This window comes from Rhea pennata, unplaced genomic scaffold (genome assembly GCF_028389875.1).
Source record: "Rhea pennata isolate bPtePen1 unplaced genomic scaffold, bPtePen1.pri scaffold_33, whole genome shotgun sequence".
NCBI lineage: Eukaryota > Metazoa > Chordata > Aves > Rheiformes > Rheidae > Rhea > Rhea pennata.
In genome coordinates, this window is record NW_026907680.1 from 2,880,146 (window position 1) to 2,894,551 (window position 14,406).

General features: G+C 57.2%; 1 protein-coding gene across 1 annotated transcript in view; it reads right to left on the bottom strand.

The window, feature by feature from the left end:
* Positions 1-14,406, bottom strand: part of LOC134154715 (transmembrane protein 209-like) — a 60,529-nt gene that overhangs the window by 12,497 nt on the left and 33,626 nt on the right. The window lies entirely within an intron of this gene.

Genomic DNA, 14,406 nt, shown 5'->3' on the forward strand with positions numbered 1-14,406 from the left:
ACTCCTCTCATCACTCTAGCACACACCATGCCACACACACACACACACACGCGCGGGCGCGCTTGTCACCCGCCGGCAGCCCGCCGCACTCCCAGGCCTCGCTGCCAGGCCCTGAGTCGGCAGCGACACCGCCGCTCCGCTCCGCTCCGCCCCCGAGGGCGCCGCGGCCCAGGCCCAGGCCCAGGCCCCGCCCGCCGCCCCCACCGCAGCCGCCTCCAACGATTGGTCGCGCGGACGTGACGTCACCGGAGCAGTTCTGCGGGGGGGAGGGGCGGGGCGGGGGGGAACGCCGTTGCCGGGGAGATGCCGTTAACGGCGGGGGGGGGGGGCGGGGGAGACGAATCTGCTTTTGAAAAACAACGTTCGCCCGTGCACAGCCCGGCCGCTTTCCTACTGAAAACCCCCGCCCGTGTCCGTCTCCAGACCCTCCGCACACCCCCCCGCCTTTACGCCACAAAATGCCGCACACAACAGCAGTAACACTGGCCACTTTCCCTGCTCCTCCCATCAGCGCAGGAAACTGCCACGCCTCCCCCGGCCACAGGCTTCAAAACCTCTCAGCTACTTCGTCGCTGAACACAAACATACAAGAGTTTCCTCAGAGAACACGCGGTTTAACTGAAATGACAGGATTTCACACGCACAGCCCTCTCCCACCTCCACCACCCTAGACCCTTCCCCACACCCCCCCCACTCTGGCACACACCACGACACGCACGGACACTTGTCACCTGCCAGCGGCCCGCCGCGCTCCCAGGCCTCGCTGACAGGCGCTGAGCGCGCACGCCCCGGCTCCCCCGCAGCCAAACCCCGCCGACCACAAGCAGACTCGGCCCCGCAACGAGCAGGCGCCCCGGGAGGGCGGCGACACCGCCGCTCCGCTCCGCTCCGCCCCCGAGGGCGGCCAGGCCCTGCCCCAGGCCCAGGCTCCGCCCGCCGCCCTCACCGCAGCCGCCCTCACCGCAGCCGCCTCCAACGATTGGTCGCGCGGACCCGTGACGTCACCGGAGGCAGTTCCGCGGGGGCGGGGACGCTGTTGACAGGGGGACGCGGATCCCAGCTGGATGCCGTTGCCAGGGGGACGCTCGCGCAGCCGCCCCGGACGCCCCGGCCGATGGTGCCTGCCCGACCCGGCCGCAAGCGGCGCCAGGCGCCATGGCGGCCCCAGCGCGGCGGCCGCGACGCCCCCCGCGCCCTGCCGCCCGCCTTGGCCGCCACCGGCCGTGCCCACACCCGGCTGTACCCTTCCCCTGCTCGGCTCCCACTACGGCCGCGTGCGGGCACACCCCCCGGCTGCCCCACGCCAGAGTCTGGCCAAATGTGTTGCTCCTGCCTGCAAACCTCACCACGAGGAGCAGGGAGGAATAAAAGCACCGCTGGCTGCTGAAAGGGAGCACAACGAGGTACAGCAGACCGCTCTGTGAGCGCGGGCCAGCGGACAACCTCAGCTGCTCCAAAACCCTTCCTGCTTTTGCCTCAGATCCCAAGCACCAACCTGAAAGTAAGAAAGCCTAAAAAAGGAGATTAACTACAAGCCTAGACCGCACAGTTATCGATAAACACAGTGTCTAACGCTTGGCCACTCTGTGCAGTGTGCTGTAGGTGACCCTGCTTGAGCAGGGGGGGTTGGACGAGATGATCTCCAGAGGCCCCTTCCAACCTCCACCCTTCGATGATTCTGTGATGGGCGCTTTCTCTCGCAGCTCCTGCTGTGGGGGGAATGGAAAATGCGTGGAGGACAAAGAGGCTAGAAGCTGGTCTGAGGTGCAGATCCTTACCGAGGCTTGTCAGTCTGCAGAGAGAAGGGGACTCAATCCTCATGTAGTGCTGATGAAAGTCTCCCTGAGCAGGCGCTCAAGCAAAGCTCCTGCATTTGCAGATGCGCACGCACCAGATGGAACGATGAAGCCTGGTCCTCCAGAATCGCCATTGCTAGTGAGGGGCCGCAGGCTTTGCCCTGACTTGGGCTTGCTGGAGTGTCAAGGTGGAGCAGAGTGGCACTTGGAGGAGGCTCTCCTTCAGCAGCTTAAAGGCCTGCCAGCTTTCTTGAGCTCCTTTGCCCTTCTGAGCTGCCTCCCCTGGCGTCCCCCTAGCAGGTCTCTGCAGAAGGGGAAGCCTGCTCGCCTCAAGGCCAGCCTCTGGGCTCTGCTGCTCTCCTTCCTACCTGCCCTCGGTCTCTGCAACTCCACTAGTTCCCGGGTGCTACAGCCCAGGTGGCCATGGACTCTGCTGGCACCAAGCCTCCGGGGTGGCCGCTTCCCCTTCTGGCCCTGGGCACCCGCCTTCTTCCCCTCACACCCACAAAAGCCCAGCACTCAAGGGCACCCAAGACACACACAAGAGCTGGCAGTTCCCTCCCACCACGCAGCCAGCACTGGGCCCCAGCAAGGGGGGCCCAGGCTCAAGCACTTCCTCCCCTCAGAGGCGTACAGCAGCTTTTTCCTCCTCTCCCCACAGGCCCCCTGCCCCCAGGACATGCGTTGGCCATGGCAGGGCCCTCTCCACGCCTCTCCCCGGCACCAACAAGACGCAGCACACCCCTAGGCCACAGCCACCGCAGCTGCAGCCAAAGAGCTACAGCATGACCGCGGCAGAGAGCTGCAATGGCAGCAGCCCCCAAGCCCTGACTCCTCAGCTCTGCTCTTCAGGCCTCTCCAAAGTTCCCATGCTGCAAACGCACGAGCTCACTGCACACCCAGCCAAGAGCCACCCGACTTGGGGCAGTTGGTTTAATTCAGCTTCAGAGAACTTCCTGGGTGCTCGCGTGGCTCACAAGTAGTGCTGGTGCTGCTGCTGCTGCTCCTGCTGCTACTTGGCTGTGTCTCTGCACACAGCTCTTCTAACCCCTGGGAAGAAGGTAGAAATGAACAGGCTGTGTTCTGCCCCACTAGAAAGGCTGAGAAAGTCTGCAGAGTAGTGCAGGCTAGTGTTCGCTGATGGTTTTGCTATATTGACTGTCATGGGACTTGAGACCTTGTTTGGACACTGCTAATCTGTTGTGAACCAAGACTGGGGGGTACCTGTGTCCAGTATTCAGCAGTCAAGGAGAGCTTTGCAAAGGGGCACACCAACACTGGAAGCATCCCTTTGCGCTCAGCTACTCAGATTTTGCAGGTGCCACTGTTGAAGGCCATTCTCAGCACTCAACAGCTGCCCCCTTGGCTGGAAGGCAAGGCTGAGCCCAGGCCAGCCCTGTGGCTTGCTCATGGGGCAATGGGGTTGCACCTTGTCTCTCTCGCTCGGCCTCAGAGCCCTCCTGCTTCTCTCCTCCCCTACTCCCTCAACCCTGCTCCCATTTGCAGAAACAGCCCTTCAGCTCCACAGCAGTGCTGGGCTTTTGCTGGGGGCTGCGGAGAGGGACTTAGTGACAGGCTTTAAGCCACATCAAGCCCATGTCAGGAAAAGTCACAGCACGCTCTAGGCAGCACAGTGGCTCCGGGATTACAAGTGGCACCCCTTGCTGCCTCACTGCCCCTCAGTTCTGCCAGGCTTCTCCTGGAGCTGCCACATACCTGCCCTGTCTTGCAAGGCCCCTCTTGACTGTCCAGCCCTTCCTCCTCTTCCTCTAGGCAGGAGAAGTAGACCTTCAGGGTCACTTGCTTGTCTTCTCCCAGCTGGTATTGGACGATCTTTTGAATACTGGGCTTTTCTTCAGCCAGATTCTCAGCACCCTCCTGCACCTGCAAGACAACTCCACACTGTGCAATGTGCCCCACTTCCAAGTCCACTCCGCTGCTCTCCACATGTTCCTCATCAGCATCTGGAGACTGCAGGACCTTGGCAATCACCAGGCCCCTGGCTCTGGCTTGGCCTGTGCCCCCCGCCGGACAACGGCTGCTGCAGGCAGGGACTCTGCAGCCCCAGCTGCAGAAGAGCAAGGGGCTCCACAACATTCCCCAGCTACATCACAGCCTGAGCAGGGTTCCCTGCCTTTCCCATGGGATCAGTCTCCGATGTCTCCTGCTGCCAAATAAATTGTGGAGGGCATTGTCACTTCCAGGAGCAGCAAGTGCGGGCTTCAACATGGTGGTTTTCTTGAAGGGAAGGTTACTTACACTCTCCTTTGAACCTTGTTTTGAACCTTCCTGTCAGCATCCTTTTGCCCCAAAGGAAAGCTGAACAAGGCTGAATATCCCTTTCTTGTTTGCACCAAGCATCTCAATAATCACGCAGCTAAGCAGAAACTGCCCATCTTCTATCACAGAAAGAACCAGAAATTCCACTGCCACCAGAAAGAGGACCCCAGTGGCTCTACAGGCGTGTTCATGGAGAGTGCAGCACGGAGAGATGCATTGTAAAACTAGAGCACCGCCTTTGAACTCAAAGCCCTGGACAAAGTCAGCCAGGGCTCAAAGAAGGGCACTGGAAGGGCTCTTGTACAACCAGCAACCACAGGACAATGCATTTGCAGAATGCAGGCGAGCACAAGAAGGACCCCAGTCAGGAACACTTACCACTCCTGTGTTCTGATGGCCTACATTCACAGGCTGTGTAGCACGTACCCTAGCTTCTGGACGTGGTTTCTTTCCACCTGCTGCTGCATTCTGTGCAGAGCACTGTGAGGAGACTGGGAATGGACTGCAAATATACACACGGGGAGGTGGTATGAGCACAGGGGGAGTAGGATCTCCACTCCCCCCTCACAAGCTGGGCACCTGCTTCTGCAGCAGAAGGCAGTGCTGCAGCAGAAGCACAGGGGTTCCACTGACTGCAGGTACATCAACAGCTGTGAAGACTACCCCCAAATAAAACACTCAGGGCTGCACATCATGCCCGAAAGAGAGCTCTAAGCTCGCCCACAGCATGACTTTCTCTCCATGCAGTGAGGATAGAAGCAGGGTCATCTACAGGACAGGCTCCAACTCATACCACTACCCCTGTCCTGCCACATGCATTAGCCACTGCTCCATGGCCCCAAAGACTCTGTGTTCAGGGATGGGCAATGGATGGTTGCTGGGCTCCCAGTGTCAAAGAAGGAGAAAGGCATCAAGGCAGTCAAGCACAAAGCTCTGAGCAGGTGGGAGCCAGCACAGAGCTCTGAAGAACCCTTCCCCACACACAGAGCCCATATGAAGGCGGAGCATGCGTGCAGGTCACTGGGACTCAGCCGCTGGGAAGCCTTGCTCCCAAAGCACTTTCAGAGCAGCCTGCCCCAGCCCTGGCAATGCAGCCCTAACCAACCTGTGCTGGGTGGCTGCTCCCTTCATCAGGCAGGGGGGAAAGAAGCAAGGCAAAGTACTCACGTTGGAAAAATACTTGGAAGAGGAGTAGAGGACAAAAAAGGAGCCGCTCTAGTGGCTGTGAAAATTGATTCCCTCATCACCTTCATCTGCAAAGGTGAGAAAGAGAGGTGAGATGCTGCCAAGGAAAGGATCTTGCTGCTCACAAGGGCAGCCCATGTTTCCATGCTTCAGAGAAGAAGCTGCCTCTCAGAATTGCAGAAACAACCCTTGCTCTTGCTCTGCAGCCCCTCCATTCTACACAACAACAGCTGTGGGGGAATAGGGGAGAATGGCTAAAAGCTCTGGCAGGCTTTTGTCGAGGGCAAGAGCCGAGAGTCTGAGTTAAGAGAGCAGTTCCTGCCTATAGAGAATTCAAGGGAGGGAAGCCCAGGGGAAGGCAGCTCACTAAACTCTAGGGAAATGTGTCGGTCAGCCTGCTAGGGAGGATGAGAGAGAGCAGTGGGGGCTGCAATACATCTGTTTTACCAGGAGGAAACGTTTTTCTCAGTCCCTGCGCTCATCCTTTCCCTAAACCTTCCTGTCAGCACCCTTTTGCTCTGAAAGGCAGTTGAGCAAGGCTGAACATCCCTTTCTTGTTCAGACCAAGCATCTGAATAATCACACAGCTGAGCAAAAACTCTCCATCTCGTATTACAGAAAGGCTCAGTGCTTCCATGGCCACCAGAAAGAGCAGTGTGTTCATGGAGAGTGCAGGAGTTACAGATATATTGTAAAACTAGTGCACAAGTGGCATTTCTGAAAGCAAAGCCCCAGGGAAAGTCCGACAAGGCTAAGCAGAACCCATGGGAAGGGCCCTTCTACAGCCAGTGCCCAGAGCACAATGCTTTGGCAGAAAGCAAGCTGGCAAAAGAAGGACCTCCATCAGGAGCACCTACCTCTGTTGACTTCTGATGGCCATGTACAGGCCACGCAGCTGCTGCTCGAGCTTCTGGCATTTGCGTCCTCCTGCCCAGTAATTCCTTCTTCGCAGAATGTGAGTGAATTCCTGGAAGCATGCTGCAAATACACACCGCAGGGATGTGTGCCACAGGACACTCAGGACTGCACAACATGCCCAAAAGAAAACTCGAGGAGCCCACAGTTGAGACTTTTTCTCCAGGCACCAAGGAGAGCAGCAGCGTCAGCTCCAAGGACAGGCTCCAGGACACACCATTACCCACTGTCCTGAGCACTCCAGTAGCCACTGCTGTGTAGCCCCCAAGGACAAGCTTTCTTGGAAGCTTCAGAAATGGAACCGGGAATAACTGCTCCGTCCCTTGCAGTCCTTCTCTCTTCAGGCACTTATGTCCCTCCTTCCCATCCTCTTCAAAGAGCCCAAACAACCTGTCCTTGCCTCTAAGGGCTGCCTGAGCCAAGGGCACATCCTCTCGAGCCTGCTGCTCGCCACCCCTGACTGCTGCCTGGAAATGACCTTCCTTCCTCCTTGCTGCTGGCAGTCAAAGGAAGGGCATTGCCCAAGGGGAAACACCACAGCTTTGGGGAGATATTCACCTAAGGCACTCCTCCCCTCCAGCAGCATTCCTTGCAGCCCTCTCTTCCACCTCACTCCTCTCTACTAGGCTGCTCACCACAGCTCTACATGCCTGGAGACATTGTTGGCAAAGGATTCTGTGGCAGCAGGCACAGAGGCTCTCTCTCACCTGAAACAGGGCCCTCCTGCCTCCTCCAGGCCCTGCATGTATGTGCACACACATAGACTCCCCTTTGCATTCACATCCACCAACTCTGCACAAGTGTGTGTCATGCTTCAGTGACACACAGAGATGCCAGCCAGTGGGGTGTAGTCACACTCTGTTGGTGCCAGCCACCAGAGGGGACTTCAAAGGAAGAAAAGGGCTCCTAGCTCCCAAAATTCATCCACAACTCTGCAAACAGCCTCTGCTCCTTGGCCTTGCTGCCAGCAGGGCTCCGATTTCACTTTGACATACAAAGCTCGATCCTGTCCTGGCCACAAAAGACATCCTCCGCCTTTCCTCCTGCCTAACTGCATACTCACAGGTCTGAGCAAACAACGCACACCCTGCGGCAAAGCTCACACCAACACCTCCCTCTTCACAAGGCTTGACAAGAGCATGCAGACTTTTCCTCAGCCTCCAAAATTGCCCTGAGACACCCAGCACTGCTCTCCGCAAATGAGCAGCATCCACATTTATTTCACCTACGCGCTAGGAGAAAAGGCCCTCCTCTTCCAAAAGGACCACTTACATTGACTTTCCCAAAGGTCTGGAAGCTGAAAGCAGAAGCAGCAGCGGAAAGAAGCCAAGAGCAGGCTCTGACAGGCACTTGCTCCGGGCTGCCCAGCCAGCAAGAGAGGCCTAGTCCTCATGGCAGAGTTTAAAAGGCATTCAGGCGGCACGGCTCCCTTCAGCCGTGGAGGGCGGCAGGGCTGTGTGAGCAGGGTGTGCGTGCAGCCAGGTGTGCCCAGGGCTGTGCCTGAGAGCAGTGTCCTGGGAGGTCAGGGTGCCCTGGGCCATGCCTCTGCCACCTGCGATGGTCAGCACTCAGCGCGCCTGGGCAACTGCCTGCAGGGCTGTAGGGAGAAACCGTGGGGGGAAGGAGCAGCCCACAAAAGGGCAGGATCACAGTGCCCCAGAGTGGGGGCTGCGTGGGGCAAGGCTGCTCAGAGCTGCTGCTCAGCCCCAGGAGCTTGCCCGGAGGAAAGTCAAGGCAGGGACGACTCCACAGGGAAAGAGGTTTCCCCAGTGTTGGCTTTCTGTTCCACGCTGTTGTTTTGGGGGAAGGGAAAAGGAGGTGCCAAGGCTGGAGAAGAGCTGGAGACTGGGGAGGCTGCTGAGGGGTCAGCAGGTCTGTGAGGAAGCTCAGAAAGTGCTTTTGCCCCTGCTCTGCCCATGCACAGCAGCAGCAGCAGCAGCTCTGCTGGCCCCAGGAGCCTTTGTGGAGCTGCTCCTTGGCACCTGCCAAGAGGTGCGTGCCCCGAAGCAGTGCCCTGCTGCTGGGAGGGATCTCTGGGGCACAGCCAAGTGCCCCAGAAGTGGGCTGGGGTCTGTTGGCTAAGGCAGGCAATGGACGCAGGAGAGGGCATTTGGTGCTGGCAGGAAAAGCTGCAGGCGGTGGAGCCATGGTGCGAGAAGGGGAGGAAGGTAGAGCAGAAGTGCGGTGGGAGGGAGAGTTAGGGAATTTAGCTCTCTTCCCCTCCAGTGCAGACGTTTTCTTCCCAGAAAACCCCACATGGCCTCTGCCAGCCCGCAGAGCCTCTGCCCCACAGGCCCCAGGGCAGGCACTACCTTCTCTGCAGACAGACCTCTGGCTGAGGAGAGGGTCTGACTCCAACGAGATGTTACTCCAGCCTAGGCCTCTCTTGCAAAGGCTGGAGCAGCAGCAAGTACACGGAGGTTCTGCTTGCAGACTGCAGCTCACTAAGTGCTTGAGGCCAGTGTTGCGAGAGCTGCTGGTGCTTCAGCACAGTCTTTCTAGCACAGGCTGGAACAGCAGCAAGTAAATGCAGAACCGCAAAGAATGCAGTGATTGCCCCCACAGGGTCTTCTTCCAGCAGCCTGGGGCCTGGGAGCTTCCTCAGCCAGACGCAGGAGCCACAAAGCCTTTGCCCGCTTGGTCCTTCCAGAAGCACACCCCCACCTTGGGCTGAAAGCACACCGTCAACCTGTGGCAGGGTCACATGCGCCTCCTTGCTTGGCTTCTCTCTTCCTCTTCAAAGCACTTCTGCTGGGTTTCTTCTCACCTCTGCAGGGCAAGGAGATGTGGCTTTCAGCGACCTCTCTCTTGCCTCTCCTTCCTGACCAAGAGCTGTTAGATCACAGCCTGCCCCAGTCTATGCAAAGTTCAGATGTGGTCATTTTCTCCCCAACAGGCCTCACTCCTCCTGCAGCAAATACCCTCTGGCACTTTATTGCCCAGCCGTTCCCTTTGCTTTGGTCCTTCTGTAGCTCTTATTTGGGGAGCCTAAAACATGGAGAGGAATGAGTGGTTCTGGTTTTGGTTTGTTTGAAAAGGTTGATCCCTACCAGAAGCAAGCAAGGCAGAAAGACATCTTGGGCTGGTGTTTTCCTCCAGACCACGATTGTCGCAGCAGAGAGTCAGCTGCCTGTATGGGAGCATGATTTGGATCGGAAAAGGGCGCGGGATCTCCTCATCACAAAGGCCTTAAGCCACACTGGGGAGCCAAAGCCCTCAGGGAAAGCCCACAATTTTCTCAGCCCGGTCTTCAAGTATGGCCTCAGAAGGCAAGTGGGCCTCTTGGCATGCTGGGCTGCCACCTTCAGCAGGAGCGCTCCTGAAGGGGTTGAATTCTTGCTTTTCTCTTTACTCATACAGTTTCAAGAAGAAAACAAGAACTCCCCGGCCTTGTCCCCTGCCACACTGAGATAACTGTGGCTCCTACAGGCTCCATTTGCACAACCACCCAGGAAGAGTCTGCATAGGTATTGTCAGAGAAGGAAAGCTCCTCAGATCCACTGGAGATGTGGGCCTTCCACTTGTGTATGCAGTGTGCTTCCCAGGCTCCGACAAAGGAAAGGCAGACTTTATGCACCCTGAGAGCTCCTGGAGAGACAACACAGCAGGGCCAGCAAGCAGACGGGCTCTGCTGGACCTCCTACTTAAAAAGAAGGGAAGGCTGCATGCGGATATCAAGACTGGCAGCAACCTTGGCTGCAGTGGCCGTGAGAGTGTGGAGCTGAGGATCCTGAGAGGATGGAAGAGCACAAAATGTGGGATGCCAACACTAGACTGCAGCAGAGCAGACTTTGGCCTCTACAGGCAGCTGTCTAGGAGAACCCCATGCCAGAGGCTCCCAGAAGTAAGAGGGAAATCAAAGAAAGCTTCTTTGGAGTCCCGGAGTTCCTCCTCCAGGCTCTGTCCAATTCTGGGCTCCACAACACAAGAGAGACGTGGAGCTACCAGGTGGAGTCCTGCCCCAGAAGGGCTACTAAGATCAGGAAGGGAGTGGAGCATCTCTCCCACAGGGAACGGTGGAGAGAGCTGGGCCTGTTCAGCCTGGGGCAGAGAAGGCTGAGGGGGGGAATCTCAGCAATGTTTATAAGTATCTGCAGGGTGGGTGTCGAGAGGATGGGGCCAGACTCTGTTCAGTGGAGCCCAGCGATAGGACGAGAGGCAACAGGCCAGAGTGAAACCCAGGAAGGTCCATCTGAAGACAAAGGAATAAGCCTTTTCCCTGGGAGGAGTGACAGAGCACTGGAACAGGTTGCCCAGAGAGGCTGTGGAGTCTCCATGCCCGGAGACAGTCAGAAGCCGTCTGGACAGGGTCCTAGGCAAGCTGCCCTAGGTGACCCTGCGTGAGCAGGGCAGGTGCACTAGAGGCTCTCCAGGTCCCTTCCAACCTCAAAGAGCTCTGTGATTCTGTGGTTCTGAGAGCTGAGGCCAGGTCCTGCACAGGGCCGTGCAGGGAGAGCTCCTGTCATGCCAGGGCTGGCTGAGTCTTGCCATGACCCTGGCATCACTGCAGCTTCTGCTCACATGCTGCGTGGGATGGAAAGCAGAGAGAGCCTTTGTGGAGGCTCTGTGCAGGTGTTTGGGCTGCTTGATGGCCTGGTCAGGTTGCTGTGTCCACCTGTAGATGAGGTTGAGGTGAGACTTCAGCCCAGGCTTAGCCCAGGTAGAGCAGGGCTGCAGCCTGGGTCATTGCAGGCTGCTCAGGTGCTGTCCTGCCACTGGGGCCAGGCATGGACCCTTGTCTCCGGCACGCAGCCCTCCCCGGCGAGGCCCATGCACAGCACCCACAAGCGGGCAGTGCCAGGCCAGCGTGCACCTGACACCTTCATGTTCACCATCAACCCAGCTGTCCCTGCCCTGCCTCGGAGCAGGGATCTCGCCCCAGGCACCGGGGCTGCAGCTCGGCCGCCTTCCCCTCAGCACGGTCACACGGCAGCTCCTGGCCTGGCAGCAGCGCCGGCAGCAGCCGCTCTCCCAGCCCCCGGGGCTCCGCACGCTCCAGCTGGGGAAAGACGTGGCTGCGTTTGCAGAGCTCACGGGGCTTTAGTCTCCTGGGGCTCCAGCCAGAGATGTCTGTTCCCGAGGTGCTGGAGCAGGTCAGGCTGCTTCCCGCAGCAGGAAGCCCAGCTGCAGCTGGCTCCAGCGCTGCGCCTGGCACAGCTGCATCCCAGCCCGGGGCAGGAGCTGCCAGCAGCGGCGGTCTCAGCCACAGGGGCCTCAGCTCTCCCTGCCTACCCGTAGGGCATAGACAGCAGGAAAGCATAGCACAGGCACGTTCTGTGAATATGATAGTGCTTGATGTTTGCCACAGCTCTTATCCATTGCTAAGCACGAGCAGTACTGACCAGGCCAGAAGGTGGGCTTTCTTGAAGAAAAGCCGAGCAGTCTTTAAGCACTGCCAGCCCCCTTGGACATCTTCAGATACTGCAGGCTCTTGTAGATGGAAATTCATCATTCAAAGGTCATTTCTCCAGAGACTAATTCAACCTCTTTCACAACAATTGCTCCTCTGCAGTCCCTGCTTTGGGACAGGACTGTTTCAAAGCAGCGAGCTCATCAGAGCAGTGCTTTTTGCTCCAGGATCTTTTGCTTGCCCAGCACTGAGCTGTTCTTCTACAGCTTTTGCCAGTTGCTGGAATGTCCACAAACCTATTGCCTAAGGCTGGCATTTTTGAATGTCATCCCATGCAGTGTCATTTATTGGCCTCTGAGAATTTATCAGATCATGTGGGATGGAGGAAGACAGTGAGGGTCTTCGTGGTTGGTTTAAATACTCCTGTAGATGAGCTTTCCTGGAAGCAAGGCTGTTTCGACAGGGCAAGTTATGTGTGTGTGTTCTAAGCTGACCAACGGCGTAAGAAGATGTTGTCTCTGGGTTTAAACAAAATGTGTGGTGCATATCCAGTGGAATTTCCTTCACTCAAGAGCCCATTGAGTGATAATCAAACACAAAAAATCAAATGTCTTCCTCTGTATGGGCCCCTTTCATTTTGAGTTCCTCTGAGGGCTTTACATCTCTCTACATTTTTGCACCATCCACTCCCAAGTACTATTTATTTCCACAAACGTTTTGGGCTGTGTGTGCTGAAAAACTAACATTGGATCTTTTTCCCCCTCTCCCAGGTGCAGGTGAAGTTGGAAGTGCATGTGTTGGCCTCCACGCATCTACTGAAGGATCTGCAGCAAATGCAGATGTACCCCAGGACTCCACTTTCCAGGGCAATACAGAGGAATCGTGATATTCTGAGCAGAAAGGATGTGGCTTGCACAAAAGACTATGCAAAGCTGGTGAAAAATATTTGCTTTACACAGCACGGTAATGGTTTCCCACTAAGTGGTCTGGCTGTGAGAAATCCTTGCTGCAGGCTGAACCTAAACTCCAAGGGGTTTCAAAAGTTGCCAGGCACACTGCACTTCCCTCTAACAAGCCTGCAGGGATATGGAGCTTGTCTGGCACCGTAAAGTCCATGTCCCTTCTCGTGCGAGTAACCAACTGGCTAACCTTTCTTCTGCAGCTTGATGGAGCTGCCTAAGTATTTTGTATGGAAGCACATGTGTGGTCTTGCTCAAGTCAGGTGCTGCCTTTTAGCCAAAGCAGTCCCTCTGCTCCCTTCCATTCTCGTCCTGCTACAGACATGTAGCGTTTTCAGCGTTCTCTTAGCACTGAGCACATTGCTCTTGGATCTGTTCTGTGTCCCCTACTTCAGTCCTCATGCACTGGAAAACCCTGTAGTGAAGCCGAAAGCTTTCCGAGGGCTCAGCCGGCAGCGCTGGGCACTACAGATTGCTGCTGCTTCCGTGCGCCTCTGGAGGTGGCTGTAAAAGCACGGTCGAGTGAGAGGAGTGCCAAGACAACTACAGTGTGGTTTTGTTATACGAGTTTCACTACGCCACGTTGGTTTGGAGATACCTTAATGTTGCAGCTCTAGAGGCTTTCAGGCACTAGACTAACCACGCTGCCACTCCGGGGACACTTCCTCTGAGAAGTCCAGGGATGTTAAGATACAGGTGTGTCTGTCCCTGCCTCCTCATTCCTCAATCCTTTCTAGAAGCTGGCCTGACAGATGAGCCAAGCTTTCGGTTACTGTGACTTGCTGGTCACGCCAGAGCTGTAGCCCTGCTGAAGGGCAGAGTAAAGGGTGTCTCAGTAACACGAGTTTCTCAGCGAGTTCTCTGCCGTCATCGAACACCTGCATTTGTCATCCCACAGCTGCACGCGTGCCCCTTGGAGGGCAGTGATCCCAGGCTGCTGGGACAGGGGAAGTTCCTTCCAAGGGCTGCTGAGGAAGAGCGGTTGTACTGTGGGGAAGAAAGAGCTCGGAAATTCTCTTCTACCTAGGATTTCTCAGTCCCTGAGAGGCAGGAGCCGTCACCTGGCTTCAGCGGTGCTTGGGAGGTGACTTGCGCCTCATCAGCTCCTAGGCCAGCAGCAGGCACGTGGATTTCCTCTTGGTTCTGATGCCACTTCTCCCGAAGAACCACCAGCACCAGGCCCAGTGCCCCTTTGGGAGCTTCCGAGGTCACTTCTGGTAGGCCAGGAGCAGGCCCACTGCTGCTGCTCCACTTCAGGAGGTCACTTCTGCCTCAGGACCTGACAGGTCAGTGGCAGGCCCAGGATGGCAGTGCTGACTGCGAGGCCACTACTCCCTCAGGCCCGGAGAGACCAGTGGCAGGCACAAGGCTTTGATGCTGAGTGTGAGGGCACTTGTGCCTTGCACCCGGGAGCGTCGCAGCAGGAAAATGGTGTCAGTGCTGACAGGGAGGTGATTCCAGCCCCACCCACTTGGAAGCCAGGAGGAGGAACCTTGCTGCTGCTTCTGCTAGTGAGCTCACTTGCGCCTCAAGACCTGAGAGGCCACCAGTGGCCACAAGGCTGCTGTTAGTGCCTGGGAAGGAGCAACCAGCCTGGGGAGGCAGCAGGGGTGTTGGCAAGCTCAGTGCAGGAGGGGAGAGCAGCAGGTGTTGTGCAGCTGCCTCCAGGAGGGCTCCACGCTGTCTCCCATTGCTTCTTCATCAATGTCCTGATGAAGCAGGGACTTGGTGCGTAACCAGGGAGGGGTGCTGATACCTGGCTGTGCTGGAGAGGAGCTTTTCAGAGAAGGACCTGGGGGTTGTGGTGGGCACCAAGCTGACCATGAACCAGCAATGTGCTCTGGTGGCAAAGAGCAGCCATGGTATCCTGGGCTGCATCAGGAAGAGCATTGCCAGCAGGTGGAGGCAGGTGATCCTTCCC